The sequence below is a fragment of the Adiantum capillus-veneris genome, chromosome 26 (genome assembly GCF_014529385.1).
Source record: "Adiantum capillus-veneris isolate H3 chromosome 26, ASM1452938v2, whole genome shotgun sequence".
Lineage (NCBI taxonomy): Eukaryota > Viridiplantae > Streptophyta > Polypodiopsida > Polypodiales > Pteridaceae > Adiantum > Adiantum capillus-veneris.
Window position 1 is genome coordinate 50,269,147 of NC_140956.1, and position 14,486 is coordinate 50,283,632.

At 42.1% G+C, this 14,486-nt stretch overlaps 1 pseudogene; it reads left to right on the forward strand.

Annotated features, from left to right (window-relative positions):
* Positions 1 to 2,201: 2,201 nt before the first annotated feature.
* On the forward strand, positions 2,202 to 2,853 carry LOC147423422 (GCN5-related N-acetyltransferase 8 pseudogene; annotated as a pseudogene).
* The last annotated feature ends 11,633 nt before the right edge of the window (positions 2,854 to 14,486 follow it).

Sequence of the window (14,486 nt, forward strand, 5' to 3'; positions counted from 1 at the left end):
GTGCATGTGCGGTCTTTGCTCTCAGGTATTTAGACACTACATACTAAACACCTGGAGTGAATTTCCAAATGAATTAAAAGACAGAGTCATCAGCATGCTGCATGACAACTTTCCTGTGTCAAATTGGGATGAGCGCTTCAATGAAGACCTGATGAAGGTTGGAATGCCCGAATACTTCAAGCACAAGCGTTTTGAAGTACAAAAAGCAATAAAGCATGGGTGGAACAGACCAGATTGGCTGGCCAAAGAAGATTGGAAGAATGCAAAGCGAGCAACACGGGAGAATCTTGACAAGTGGAAGCAACAAAAGGAGGCAGCCAAAGTGCGAGTAGAGGCAGGGAGCTCGCACCACTTAGGGAGCGGTGGATGGGCATCATTTGAGGCCAATTTTGTAAGTGTTTTTTCATTGTTCTTTAGGTTTGGTAGTTACATCTATTTGTACTTTCAAAATCTAACATAATGGATTCTTTGTATCTTTTGAACAGTGGTCGATGGCAGGACGTGACCCCACACCATACGAGTGCGAGTACATAGGCAGAAAGGGCTTAAACGCTTTGATGGACATTTTGAGTTATTGTGGACACATGGTTAGTATTTCACTTTACTCTTTTACATTTATTGTATTTTAATGATATGCGAAGAAAATAGATTGTTTTGTAATTATATGTTTATACTTACAGAAAGTACGTCTTAATGTTTTTTTCTGCAGAATCCGACTAATATGCCGTTTGGACGCGATGAGACGTCTGATTAGATGTCAGTCAAGCCGTAGCTAGATAGCATTAGTTTCCTTTTGTCATAGCATGTATAATGAGATGACATGTATACATCTTTTTGTAACTATTGGAAAACCATGAGTTTTCTCAATAGTGACAATTGTGTTTTAACTATTACATTTGCAAAGCTTAACAATCAAGTGATTTTTCCTATGATGTGTATAATTGTCATTGATTTACTTTTTTCCAAGTACTTTTGTTAGTTTTGTATCTTTATTCTACAAACAATACTATGCATGATGGAGTTAATGGTTATATTGTCTTGTGGGTAACTACTTTGGGTCTATATCTTGCACTCTTTTCAAAGGTGAATCTGGTCTTATCTTGGATTCATTTAGCTTTACTCTATTTTGGAAACATTCAATATGGTTGATGGGTGAATGCCCTACCACCTAAATGTTTTTACTCTCGGACGTTGCTATAAGCGTCTCTATATAAGGTTCTATTACATTGCTATAAGAGTCACTACAGAAGGACTATAACCGTCGCTATATGCGTCACTATATAGCAATGTGTATAGTGATGGATATAGCGACGCTCATAGCTACGTTCTCGTAGCGATGCTGTTAGCGACGGTCTTAGCGACACTGGGAAATATAAAAACATACATAACCTCTTGTAGTGAGAGGCTAAACGTACTCAAGACAATCATTGTGAGGCACCTCTTGAAGCCTCGTAAAGTCTGGAATGCATCAATTCCTTTTAACTTGAGTACTATCTATCTATAGTCTAAGATGTACTGAGTTAGGGACTTGACTCTTATCGAGCACTTGTCCCATAACTCCCACTTTTTCTATTCTTCATTGCCTAGCTCATCCACCACTTGTATGCCACAAGAAGCTAGCCTCTATGGGATACACATGGCTACTGCTTCCGTGGTGCATGCATCTTTGACCACTTCGCTAGGAACATATTCACAGAATCTTTGCTCTGCTCTCTGTAAAGCTAGGCAATTTAAAATCCTTGAGTAGAAATGAGGTTGTCTCTATGGATGGCCCTGCAGGCACATCGGCTTGGACTCTTGTAACTATGGGTGAGGCTACACTCACTCCTATTGTTGGTGTCCTCCTACTACAAGGAAGAGGAGAGACAACTGAAGAGGTTTTCAATGCATCTAGGTGTGTGGAGATGCTTTGAAGCATCGTGACTAGATCAGGCTATACTTTGTCTAAGGTGTTAATTTTGCATTAAATTATTTGAATATCCCGCTAGAGAGCTCCATCTCCATTAGAACATCGACAAGGTAGGCCAGGTGGACAAGATGGGCCATGCTTTACAAAAGCTACTTTGAATTTGCACAACCCTAGCAAGCAACGGCCCATGAGCTAGAGTACAGTGAGCTTCTTTGTAAAAAATTGCAAGTTGCCACTTTGAATTTGTGCAACCCTAGCGAGCAATGGTGGAGTTCGGGTAGGTAGCTTAGTGAGCGCACATGTGCGGATGGCACGGAGAGAAGACATGCCGCACGTGCTAGCCCTCATCTAGAAACTAGCTGAGTTTGAACGCTTTACAGAGATGTGCATTGCACCTATCACAAAAGTGAAAGCAACTCTCTTTAAGCAGGAGCAATTTCAAGGCCCCACAGTCCTCCTCCTTGAGATCTCCTCTTCTGGTGAACACCCACATGCATCCGCAGAGGACCTATCACATAACTCTGCCTCTACAGACAACCCATTGAAGAGTTTCCTCTCATACATTCACAATCCTCATGGAGCTACCCAGAACATCATTTTGAAGTCACCCATCAAAGACTCTCATGCCCACGCTTTCAAATCTGCAGAGGACCACACCATTGCAGGTTTTGTGCTTTTCTTTCCAAATTACTCGTGTGAGGCCTGGCTTCTACATTGAAGATTTGTATGTGAGACAATGCTATTGCGGTCAAGGCTTTGACACCATCTTGTTGAAAAGTGTGGCCCGCTTGGCTGTGGCACTGGATTATGGTAGAGTTGAATGGTGTGTCTTGGATTGGAACGTGAATGCTATCAAGTTTTATGAGGGCATTGGTGCCAACTTACTTCCTAAATGGAGAATTTTTCGTCTCACTGCTGAAACTTTGAATAAATGTAGACCATAAATTTTGCATGGCGCTACAAGTGATAGTCAAGCCCACCTGCCTTTTGGTGTTTTGGAGAGCTCATTCTGGCTTTGCAAGCGTAGTTTTTCATAACCTTGCAACTTGTCAAAATGTGCAAATTGGATTCAGTTTTATTATATGCAGGTGATCATTCAATATTTGGGGGCAATTAATGTCTAAGGTTATCCTTTACTTTGTTGAGTGTAGGGACTAACAAGATAGATAAATCATGAAGACTCTTAATTCGTCTCCATCACTCAAGATACCTATGGTTTTTAGCCATCCTATTATCTTGTTTCTCAAGTTCTTCCATTTGTCACGTACCGTTATGTAGTGTTGATTATTCCATGTGCACTAAATGCCATGATCCTTATTTTTGGCAGCCAACCCCAAACACTTAATGCATGTCTTAACCTTTTTTGCTTCAACTTCTAGTGATTCTTTGTTTGATGTACTATGCTTTCCTTGTTGCCTCATAGCATGGCGTCTTAGACCATAATAGTAGTGCTCAGTATGCGAAGGTACATACCACCTCTTGGAATGGTGACTTAGACCGTTTGATTGTTGAATGTGTGAATGTAATCCATATTGTCCTTTTAATCTCCAAGGTATTGATATTTTTGTAGTGGAAATCAATATTACTAGGAAAATAATGGAATCAATCTAGTTGTTGAGTGCGCGAATGCGACGTGTGTGCGGAGAGTGAGAAGGAGAGAGAGAGAGAGAGAGAGAGAGAGAGTACATAGGATGTGGGTGGAGCTCCCAAATCTCACTGTATGAGCACAATGTGAGAATGAGTGAGAGCTCCTTATTCTTTGTTTGTATAAAGAATAAGGAGATAAATATGGGCAGTCAGACACTGGCTGGTGAACACGGGCAAAGCACTATGAGGCACACTGCCTTTATCTAGCATTCTCCCACTAAAGGCTGTGTGCCCATAAGTGGCAAGAAGACTAGCTTACACCTAGTATATACAATAGGTGAGAGAAGACGGCTCTTAACCTATGCCACTAGATGCAACATGCATACCACTAGGGCTAGAGCTACGATGACACTCCTAATGGAGGTATCGAGTGACGATCTACATGGCTCCACTGAAATAAGACTCTGGCTGAGTCGTGGTACATAACGTACATCTCGTAGCATAAGAAATTCACTTCTAGGTAAAGACATGCATACATCTCTAGCACCCCCTATGTCATATGTTGAACCATCAACAAACTGCACACAACCAAGTCTCCCACTAGAGAAAGAGAAAAACAAATCACAACGTGGCATCACGTGAAAAACTACATGCTCGTCTAGTAGAAAATGTGTAGACAATGTGCTATCCCAAGACACAAAGTAGTCTGAAGGCAAGCTAGACTCAAAAGTGACATCCCCGTCACATGCATACTCTCTAGCATATGTCCTCATAGTAGCACCATGCATCTTCCTCTTTCACTACCTCATACGCCTGAAGCAATAATGCCTAATATGTCCATCGTGGCCGTAGTGCCAACATGTTAGTCGCGATCGTGCGTGAGAACTGTCTCTAGCCTGAAGTGTCTCCGTATCCATGCCAAAACTATGGCAAACAAAGTGGGAGGTAACTCGACCACTACACAATGCTCAAAAGCATGATCAATTGCATCAAAATCAATGCTCACATATGCATAAAACAACTCGACAATCTACGAACCTTGTAAGCATAAACGTGGACAAACTGCTCAACTGAGCATACAACGCATAACCATAAATGCAAGTAGAGAGCAAACTAGCTCAAAACGCGTCCCACAAGAGAAACTCCTTACAAAATCTGCAAAAACCTGTGAAACCTCTGACTAGCATGTATTGTAGCCACAGAAGCATACACAAATCCTCACTCCTGCAAGAGTGGATACAAGAACACCAAACCATGTCCAAATTGACAAAACCTGTCAAAAGTGAGAGTAAACACTCGATCACTATCAAAGTGGAAATATATCAACCAATATAGCATCAGAGAGCAAATTGCAAATACACATAAACCATGGAAATAATTTGGAGAAAATCCGATAGAGTTTTCCCTGGAAACTGAGAAAATACTCAAACAATCTTACCAAATATGCATGACAATAGACACTGTCTCAATAGCAAAATCCATAAATGGTCTACATGTAAATGCCAAAAGCTTGGCAAACTAGCTCACTCCTGATCGAGTAGCTCTATGGACGTGTATCTATCCAAAAAACACTCCAAACCTGTAAACTTGCTACTTGCAAGCTACGGCTAGATCAAACTGTATCCGCATAATGTAGACATAGCATGAAGCTGCACAAAATTGTGCTAAAAAAGCTCTTTGAAATGCCCACACAGTCAAACAATGTGCATGAAACCGTATCTGGATGTGTAACGATCCGAAAGTCACATCCCAAATTATCACTTGCATACGCAAAATCAAGAGGAATTCTCTCTCAAATAGCACCACAATGTGCCATACATAGCCCAAAGATGCAAACCGCATCACTCTCTACACTATAGGAATCATAATCTACAAAACCTCAATATATCGAGATTGTTGCGAGGCTGTTGTAGAAAATTCAGCACTCAGCATTTGAAAATTTTGATATGACCTGCGTGTCCAGAATGTGCCAAAACCTTAGGGTAGACTCCTAGATCACATGTATCCGAGTCTGGGTGTGAGAGATATGCCAAAAACCTCCATTTTTGACCCAAAAACATAGCATAAACTTGTTGATGTTGCACCTACTGTAATTCAGAGAAAAATGGGCATCACCATTGCATCTAGAATGTGCCAAAACCTCAACCTATACTCCTAGATCATATGCATCCAACTCCGTGTGACAAAGATATACAAGAAACACTGTTTCGGGAGCCAAAAACAGCAAAAACGAGCTGCAACACTTCTTGTTCCTGCTCTTTTTTTGCAAAATTCAGCAATGGATTGCTATGCAAGCTCTATAAAAGCTGACTATACATGCCTAAGCTGAGATCTAACACTGTCGAGCTGTATCCACCTTCGACGAGCTCAAGACGCCATAGCCGAGCTCTGTCGCTTTCGTCTTGCCGGGAAGCTATCACACGCGCGTCGCCAAAGATCTGATACAAATTGTGAGTGTGCAAATGTGGTGCCCCGCGGGATTCACTCTATATACAAAATGGGATGCCACCTGCGAGCGGACAACTTTGATAAAACCCCTATATGCGACCCATATTAGGGAATATGCCCCCCTTTCTATGCTTATACAACAATCAATAAAGAAAACTATCATACCCCTATCTTACATATGAAATTTATGTGTCACATGATCTAACTAATCAAAGAGTGTGTAACATAGTGACTTGAAACGTACTAAGGAACCACTTTTATTGATAACTAGATGTACCCACAATGTTTCTTAGTTTGACTTTCAAACTATGTGCCCGATCAGCTGCACTCTGGCTACTCGTTCAATTCTGACCCATCCAAAGCTAATGTAAATCAACCCTTAACCTGCTTCAAATCAGCCCTTATCTATGACCAGCTTGATAAAAAAATTGATGTGTGACCTAATAAAAAAATTCCCCTATATTTATTCAAGTTCTAGTTCACATCGGTGACCAATTGTTACAAGTAATCAACCCAGCTCATGTCCCCCCCCCCCCCCCCCCCAAATATAATACCCCCTTCCTTATTTTTAATCTTGGGGGATAAATTATTGGGGGCCTGCCCCTAACTTATACGCTTATGTAACTTGTTAAAAAAAACCCCTCCCTTGCACTAACGTGGTACGGTAAGTTTTCCATGGTGAATCCTCGGGGTGTGGTGCTTGTGCCGAGAGTGAGAAGAGAGAGAGAGAGAGAGAGTACACAAGATATGGGTGGAGCTACCAAATCTCAATGTATGAGCACAATGTGAGAATGAGTGAGAGCTCTTTATTCTTTGTATGTATAAAGAAGAAGGAGATAAATGTGGGCAGTTGGACACTGGCCGCGTGGACACAAGCAAAGCATGGTGAGGCACACTACCTTTACCTAACAAGCATTATCATCATCATCATCATCAATGGCATGATCTGTTTCAGTGCCATCCCCCTGCTCCTTGTCGTCATCATCATCGTTCTGGTCCTCATATTCATCACCATCCTAGTACTTATTGTAATCCTCTAATTCTTGGTTCACTAGAGCTGCTGTGTATTGCTCAACTTTATCATCCAAGTTAGTGACTTCATAGTCAACTAAACTTTGCAGTTCCCCCATGCTGAGGGTGAGGTTGCCCTCAGGATAAGCTATATTAACCAAGGATGGATATATATACTTTTTTCATGATGGATTGATTCTTGGTGTTATGATTGGCAAGTAATGATTTTAAGGTTGTTTTCCTCAGTCGTCGATTGCCAGATTCAGAGTTGAAAAAGTCACAAGGACCAAAGACAAATCTCGCAGAAAAAGGTAAATCTAAAGTGGACCCTCCACCGATTAGCAAAGAAGGTGTGACAGCATATGCCTCTACATCAAAGAACCCTCATGGATCAGCTTCTTCAAGCAAGTCAGGCTTTCAAAATTTTAAGTCAACTGTTGACCCAACGAAAACCTCTAAGGAGACACGCAGAAAAGCAAAGATGTTTAAGCCAAAGTACTCAAGAAAGCAAAGGAAATTCAAGCAAGTGTTTGGGTTCAGAGCAGTTTAGTCAAATTCAATGATCCAGTTCGGATTAAAGATAGGAAATCAACACAAAAAAACAAACACATGGGATAGATAGCATCACAATGGAGCTTAAAGGAACAAGAGTACTATGGAGGTAACAGACAGATATGGGTATCAAAACCTCAGGTAAGGGAATATGAAGTAACTTCAAGTCCCTCCCAAGAAAGAAGATCCACAAGGTATCAACCACGACAATATCTTAGGATACCCAAGAAGTTGTTATACAATAGAACAACATCAAAAGATGTTGAACTCTACCATAATACACAAGAGGATACAAAATAAAGACGAATATCAAAGAACGTTCCTCTTAGACAAGGATTCTACAAAGGAGATACAAAGATTTGGCTACTAGTCAACAACAAGCCAACTGTAACTACACCAGACCTGCATGAAGATCTCAAAAACTCAACAAGATCTAGAGCAAAGAAAAGTAAACATAGGAGATACAAAGGTCATCAAGAGATTTGGATTCCTAGTCTTCCAATGCTCCTAGTCAATAGCCAGATGTCGATAGTGAAGGAAGGCATACGACAACATCAAAGACTCCTATCAACAGGTCTAATTAGAGAATCAAACAGATAATGGAGTCTTCACAATCAAAGAAGGACAACCCAACCAACGAGAATGCATATTCGACGATGATGAAACAGGTATGGCAAAAGAAACCTTCAATGCCAGCTTGGTCCTTCACTAATCCTCTTTTTGAGGATTCAAGCTTACTTTTACCTGAAGAAATGTTTGTAGTAAGCACAAGGATGTAAAAAGCCAGGTCGCCATGGTGCAAAAAACACTCTTTGGCATAGTCAGAGTCGGGCTGCTGAGCCATAAAATGAGCAAGGCATTAGTCCCAAAGCTTCAAGTCATATTAAACTCTGTGCTAAGAGTCGTAGTTCTTAGGCTTACGCTCAAGCTGGAAGAGTTGAGCATATCTAAATTCATGTTGCTCATGTTGTATGAGATGAGCATAAGAGTCGAAGTCTATTAACTTATAATTGGTGGAGTGTCGTAGAGTCCAACACTCACGCACAGTGCACAGTAAGATGAGAGCACATATGCTTTTCAAAGAAAACCATTCTTAAAGGGGTTCCAGCTTGCAAATCCATGTCATATGCTTTTATAGCTACACCATCTTTTTGAAGAACCCCTCAAAATCCTTCTTGCACAGCATATTGTTTCCCATGCATTTCTGAGTATGCATAAATAGGATGTCCCATCATTGGACATATGCATTAGACACTCTTTTTTTCTTCCACCTATGCACCTTGAGTGGACTACAACAGGCAAACCAATGTTCCATCATGCTACCCTCTCATATTTTCTGCCTTTTTTAATTCCATATCTATCAGCAAAAATTCCCTTGAGTACTTTATTAATATTTTCCATGCTAATAAGTACTCCAATAATGCACGTATCCCAAAGGTACTTTTTTCCCTTTGGGTTTTTTCCCTTTGGCGATCCAGGTATTAGACCCTAATTTCAAACCTCATCATTCTACTTCCTTGTACATACTTTTCATAAATAAACAGAAGTCTCATCATTATGCTATTACAACGGACAAGTGCAACATCATCTCTCAAATGAGACATGTTCAGACCAATGAAGATGCTGCAACAAATTGAATCTCATCAACAGATTCAATGACAAATAAAGACAATTAGCCCATCAACAACCAATCAAAAACCTTCCCTTGCCTCCATGGACACTTTCCGACAGTCCCTGAGGACGAGCACTAAAATCGAAAGGGGGGAATGTTAACTGAGTCAACGTCAGTTAACAGAAGTTGCTAAAGACTGAAGACGTACGGATGCACATCGAAGATCAACATGAAGAAGCCGTAAAGATTGGAGTTACACATTTTCCACATTTTTCCAAAATGGTCACGCATTGTAAATTCTCGATTTATTTCAAGCCATTGTAATATTTTAATGTGTTACGGGCTCAATGGGAGTTCCAAGCTGTAAACAATAGGTCAGTTATTGTGCCTAAGTTGCAAATTCAATAAGTGGTGGAGCCCTAAAGGCCTTGGGCGCTCGAACATTGCATATTTTTACCCTAGGTACATAAGGCAGTGTGTAAAAGAAATTGGGGTTCTCAAGTCATTGGTTGAGAGCACTCTTTGGTGAGAGCTCTTGAAGTGTGTGGCTATGGAGTCCTTGAGCTTCTCCTTGCTCATGGGACTTGATTAACACTAATCTTGAATTATTCATACTCTCTCACTATGCCTCTCTCATGCTTCTTATGATTGCCTATGATGCTTAGATTAGCTAGATCTACACTAATTAGTGGTTAATCCCTCTCTAGTCTTGTGTGATTGCCCCCTTTTGCTTGTGTGTGCATGTAGGTTTGATTAGAGTGTGGTGCTCGATAGATCTATGTGTGTGTGATTTCCATTAGTGTGTTGCATGATAGGAGTAGTGTTGTGTGCTTCTTGCAATTGTAGTATGTGTGATTGGGTTGATTAGAGGTAAACGGAAGTGGATATGGAGATTGCCCTTCAATGCGTCTTATCTCCTCCATAGGCCGAGAAGCTCACCTCGTATAGTTAACCATTTGTGTTTCCATGATTAGCTCACTAACCATGTGAGTGTTTCCATGTCCTAGCCGGGTAGCTCATCCCTTTGTATTGACAATTTTGTTGGTCATTGGAGCTATCGCAACAATGGAACCCCCAGCACTAGCAGCACCTACTCTTCAAAGGCCACACCTTTGGCATCAACAAAATCACCACTTTGACTTCAATTAGGAGCATCAACATACTCCTCCGTGGGGGCACCAAAAGATGGAGAGGGGGAATGGGGGAACACGCACGACAAAAACACAAGGTCCTCTCTATAGCTCAGGGCATAGACAACACCCCAGTCCACTCGAAAAACACCTTCAAAAAACAATTCTCAGTAGAAGACCACCGCTTTCCCAATTTCCACTACTCACACGCTCCACAAATCCACCACACAATGCACACCTACTACGACGGTCTGTCTCCACCCTTACATACACACACAGCCGCTCAATCTCACTCTCTCACACAAAACACCATCGGTCCGGGGGGACATACACATCCATGTAGTACTGGCTTAATTGCACTTCAAAAGGCATGTACATAGACTTGCACTGCCATCACCATGGCCATTTTCAAGAAAAAAATACAAAGAGATAGGTCTATTAGAGAAATCCACTTTGCAGGCTTCACACGGCACAAAAAAAGGCCCTAATTTGATAAAAATTTGACTTTTATAGGGGGAGGCCTTCAACTTTGGAAACTACCCTTTCATTGGCCCATCTCGCATTCACATTTGGCATCTTTGGGAGGAGGTAGCTTGCTTTGATTTCTTCGTCCCTCTCTTGCTCTTTTTTGCACTTGAAGGGGGGGGGGGGGGACATTAGCGATGTTGCTATTGCCCCTATGCACTTTTTTATTTTCTATTTTCCTTCTCTTTTTACCCCTTTTGGGGGGGCTTAGTCTTGCAGTGCCTGTTTGGCCTAGCTTTGACCCTCTCTGTCCGAATCCCTCCAGCCTTCTCTCTCTCTATTTCTCTCTCCTCCTTCACTTTTGGTCTGGCTCCCACCTCGCCCTTTGCCTTGGTTTTCTCGGGCTCGGCCTTTGCTTGTTTTACCTAGGCTCTCTCCTCTCTCTCACATTCATATGAAACCTTCCCTACCCCATGGCATTGGCGATGTCGCTATTGGGGGGGCGGGAGGGGGGTTTCTCTTCAAAAAAGTTGAGTCCCAAGGGCCGCGGGCACGGGCTCCTGCCTCGTCATCTGCTACCTGCATTGATTTCCAACAATCAAGAACCACCAGACACTACTCAGTGGGCGTGCAGCAGTGCACCGCCCCTCGCCACCAAAATAGGCCACCTGAGCTGCCCCACGCCATCGCGCACAACCAGAACAGTGCCCCATGGGGGTCCTCCATCACCACATAGAAGATGGAGCTTCCTCTTCCCTTGTTGTATACCATGGGAGGTCAAGGCCCCACCTATGTAGTCTCCGCTTGAAGGGCCACTGTGGGCATGTGGGTTTTCCCCATGCCACCTGGTAGCATCACAGGGCCCCTCCTGCTTTGAATGGCTTCCAAGGGCCCCAAAAAACCCCAAGGAAAAAAACTCTTCATCCCCGCTTTGAACACTTGCCATTTGAGGTCCATCGGCCAGGCAATGGAGCCGTCAACTTATGCCGAAGATCAGGCCCTCAACTTCAAACTCTCTCACTTTGGCCCCCTTTTGGCTTCGATGGGCCCGCCTATCGATACGGTGGAAAACTAAGAAAATTATCTGAACGCACTTTATCGCCAAATGCTTCTAGCTCTACTGGACCTTAGCTTGGTGCTTGAGAGGCTCAGAATCATGAGCTGTGACTTCCCGTTGACTCCCCCCCCGCATGCTCTATCTGCTTGAACTCTTTCCAGGCCTTAAAAGCGCCAGATGGCCTGATTTCCCATGTGGGTAAGTGGGCATAGACCCGGCCCTTGGAAAATATTCAGCTGATAATAACTTACTATCTAGAGCTCTGTTTTGCAATTCAGAAGACAAGCACACTCCATAATTCAAGCTCTATGCATCTATCTACTGACGGTTGCCTCGACCACCTGTCCCCAGCTGCCCTACTCGTCGAGGATCTGCTTAACCTTCTATCTTTACACTTCAATATCTCGCACACCGGGACTAATTTTGATGAGCCGTATGGACCGGCTTCTAGAGCACACCAAACACTACATTTCAAAACTTTGACTCAACACTTTGGGCACCTTCATCTTGAATCTTTTTTGGCCTAAAATACCGCATCAGACATACACTTCCTCTACCTCTTGGTTGCCCAGGACCTTGGTACCTACCCTAGCCTTCTGCATTGCACCTGCTTGCAACCTCTGCCTACCAAAGACCATTTTCGAGCTCGGACCAACTTTGGCTACAACAACATAGATTATTGAGGTTTCTAATGAAGATGATAGCTGAAACTAGGAGAGGCTCATAGATACTACATGAAATGAAAATTTACATACTATTGAAACTTTACCATACCTAAATTAAATTCTAGACCTTTTGGATATCCATTCTTGAATGGAGCTTAGCTTGGACATGTGGTGGACCTTGTGGCTCTCTATGCTTCAAAGAAGCTTAGTTTGGACAAGTGGTGCACCTTGCATCAATTATCAATGCAAGGTAGTGTACCTTGTGGCTCTTCATGGTTCAATGAATCTTGCTTGAACTAGTGGACCTTCTGAACCTCTATGCTTTGATGGGTCCTAGCATGCACGAGTGATGGATCTTTGCATCAATTATCCATGCCTAACTTAAAATGTGGCTCTAGAAACTTTAATGGAGGTTCACTTGGACAAGTGGTGGTGGGATTTGTGGCTCTTCATTCTTCCTAATGAAGCTTAAGCTTAGACAAGTAGTGGACCTTGCATCATTTCAGCTTAGACTAAGGATCTTGTGGCTCTGTATTGTTCAAATGAGCTCATCTTGAACAAGTGGTGGATGTTGTGGCTCTCTATGCTTTGATGGGGCTTATATTAAATAATTGTTGGACCCATGCATTTTTCTTCCATGCCTAGCTTAGATTGTGGACCTTGAATCTCTCTATTCCTAACTGGACCTTAGCTTGGATAATTCATAGACCTTGTCACTTTTTACGCTTCAATGGGACTTTTCTTAGACAAGTTGTGGAACCTTGCATCCATTATTCATGCCTAAATTAGATTGTGGACCTTGTGGCTCTCTATGCTTCAATGGATCTAAGCTTCGACAAGTGGTTGACCTTCTGGCTCTCTATTCTACAATAGAGTGGGTCTCTTAGCTTAAACAAGTGGTGAACCTTGTGAATCTCTATGCTTCAATAGAGCTTAGGCTTGGATAAATGGTGGACCTTGTATTAGTTCTCCATGCATATACTAAGTTATGGAACTTATAAGTATTTATGATACATTGGAGATTAGGTTGGAGAAGTGGTGAACCGTGTGGCTCTCAATGATTGAATATAGCTTAAGCTTGAACAAGTGATGGATGCTCCATCATTTCTCCATGATTAGCTTAAATTGTGGACCTTCTCTCAGTCAACTCTTCAATAGAGATTATATTGAATAGGTGGTGGACATTATGGCTCTCTACTCTTCAATGAAGTGACGCTCAATGCTTCAATGGAGCTTAGCTTGAAGAAGTGGTGGACCTTGCATCAATTTTCCATGCACACCTTAGATTGTGGACTTTTTGGTTCTGTGTGCTTTGGTTGGTCCTTGAGTCTCTATATGATGTTTTGAAGATTAGCTTGGACAAGTGGTGGACCTTGTGGATCTCTATCCTTCAATAGAGCTTAGGATTGGACAAGTGGTGGACCTTGTGGATCTCTATGCTTCAACAGAGTTTATGTTTGCACAAGTGGTGGAATTTTCATCAATTCTCTATGCATAGCTTACAATGTGGACCTTGTATGGAGATTTGGGTGGGATAAGTGGTGAATCTTGTGGCTCTCTATGCTTGAATGACGTTTAAGCTTGAAACATGGTGGACCTTGCATCATTTCTCCTTGCTTAGCTTTAATTGTGGACCTTATGGCCCCTATGATTCAATGGAGATTATCTTGAACAAGTGGTGGTCATTATGGCTCTGTATTCTTCAATGGAGTGGTTCTCTATGCTTAAATGGAGCTTAGCTTGGAGAAGTGGTGGACCTTGCATCAATTTTCCATGCATAGCTTAGGTTGTGGACCTTCTAGATCTATTCTATTTGATTAAGCTTAGCTTGAACAACTGGTGGACCTTACATCAATTTTCCATGGATAGCATAGATTGTGGACCTTGTGTCTCTCTATGTGTCTATGGAGCTTAGCTTGGATAAGTGGTGGGTCTTGCATAAAATTTCCATACCTAGCTTAAATTGTGGACTCTCTAATTTGGGCTGTGGTGGACCTTGAGGATCTATATGATTGAATGAAGCTTAAGTTTGAGCAAATGGTGGAACTTG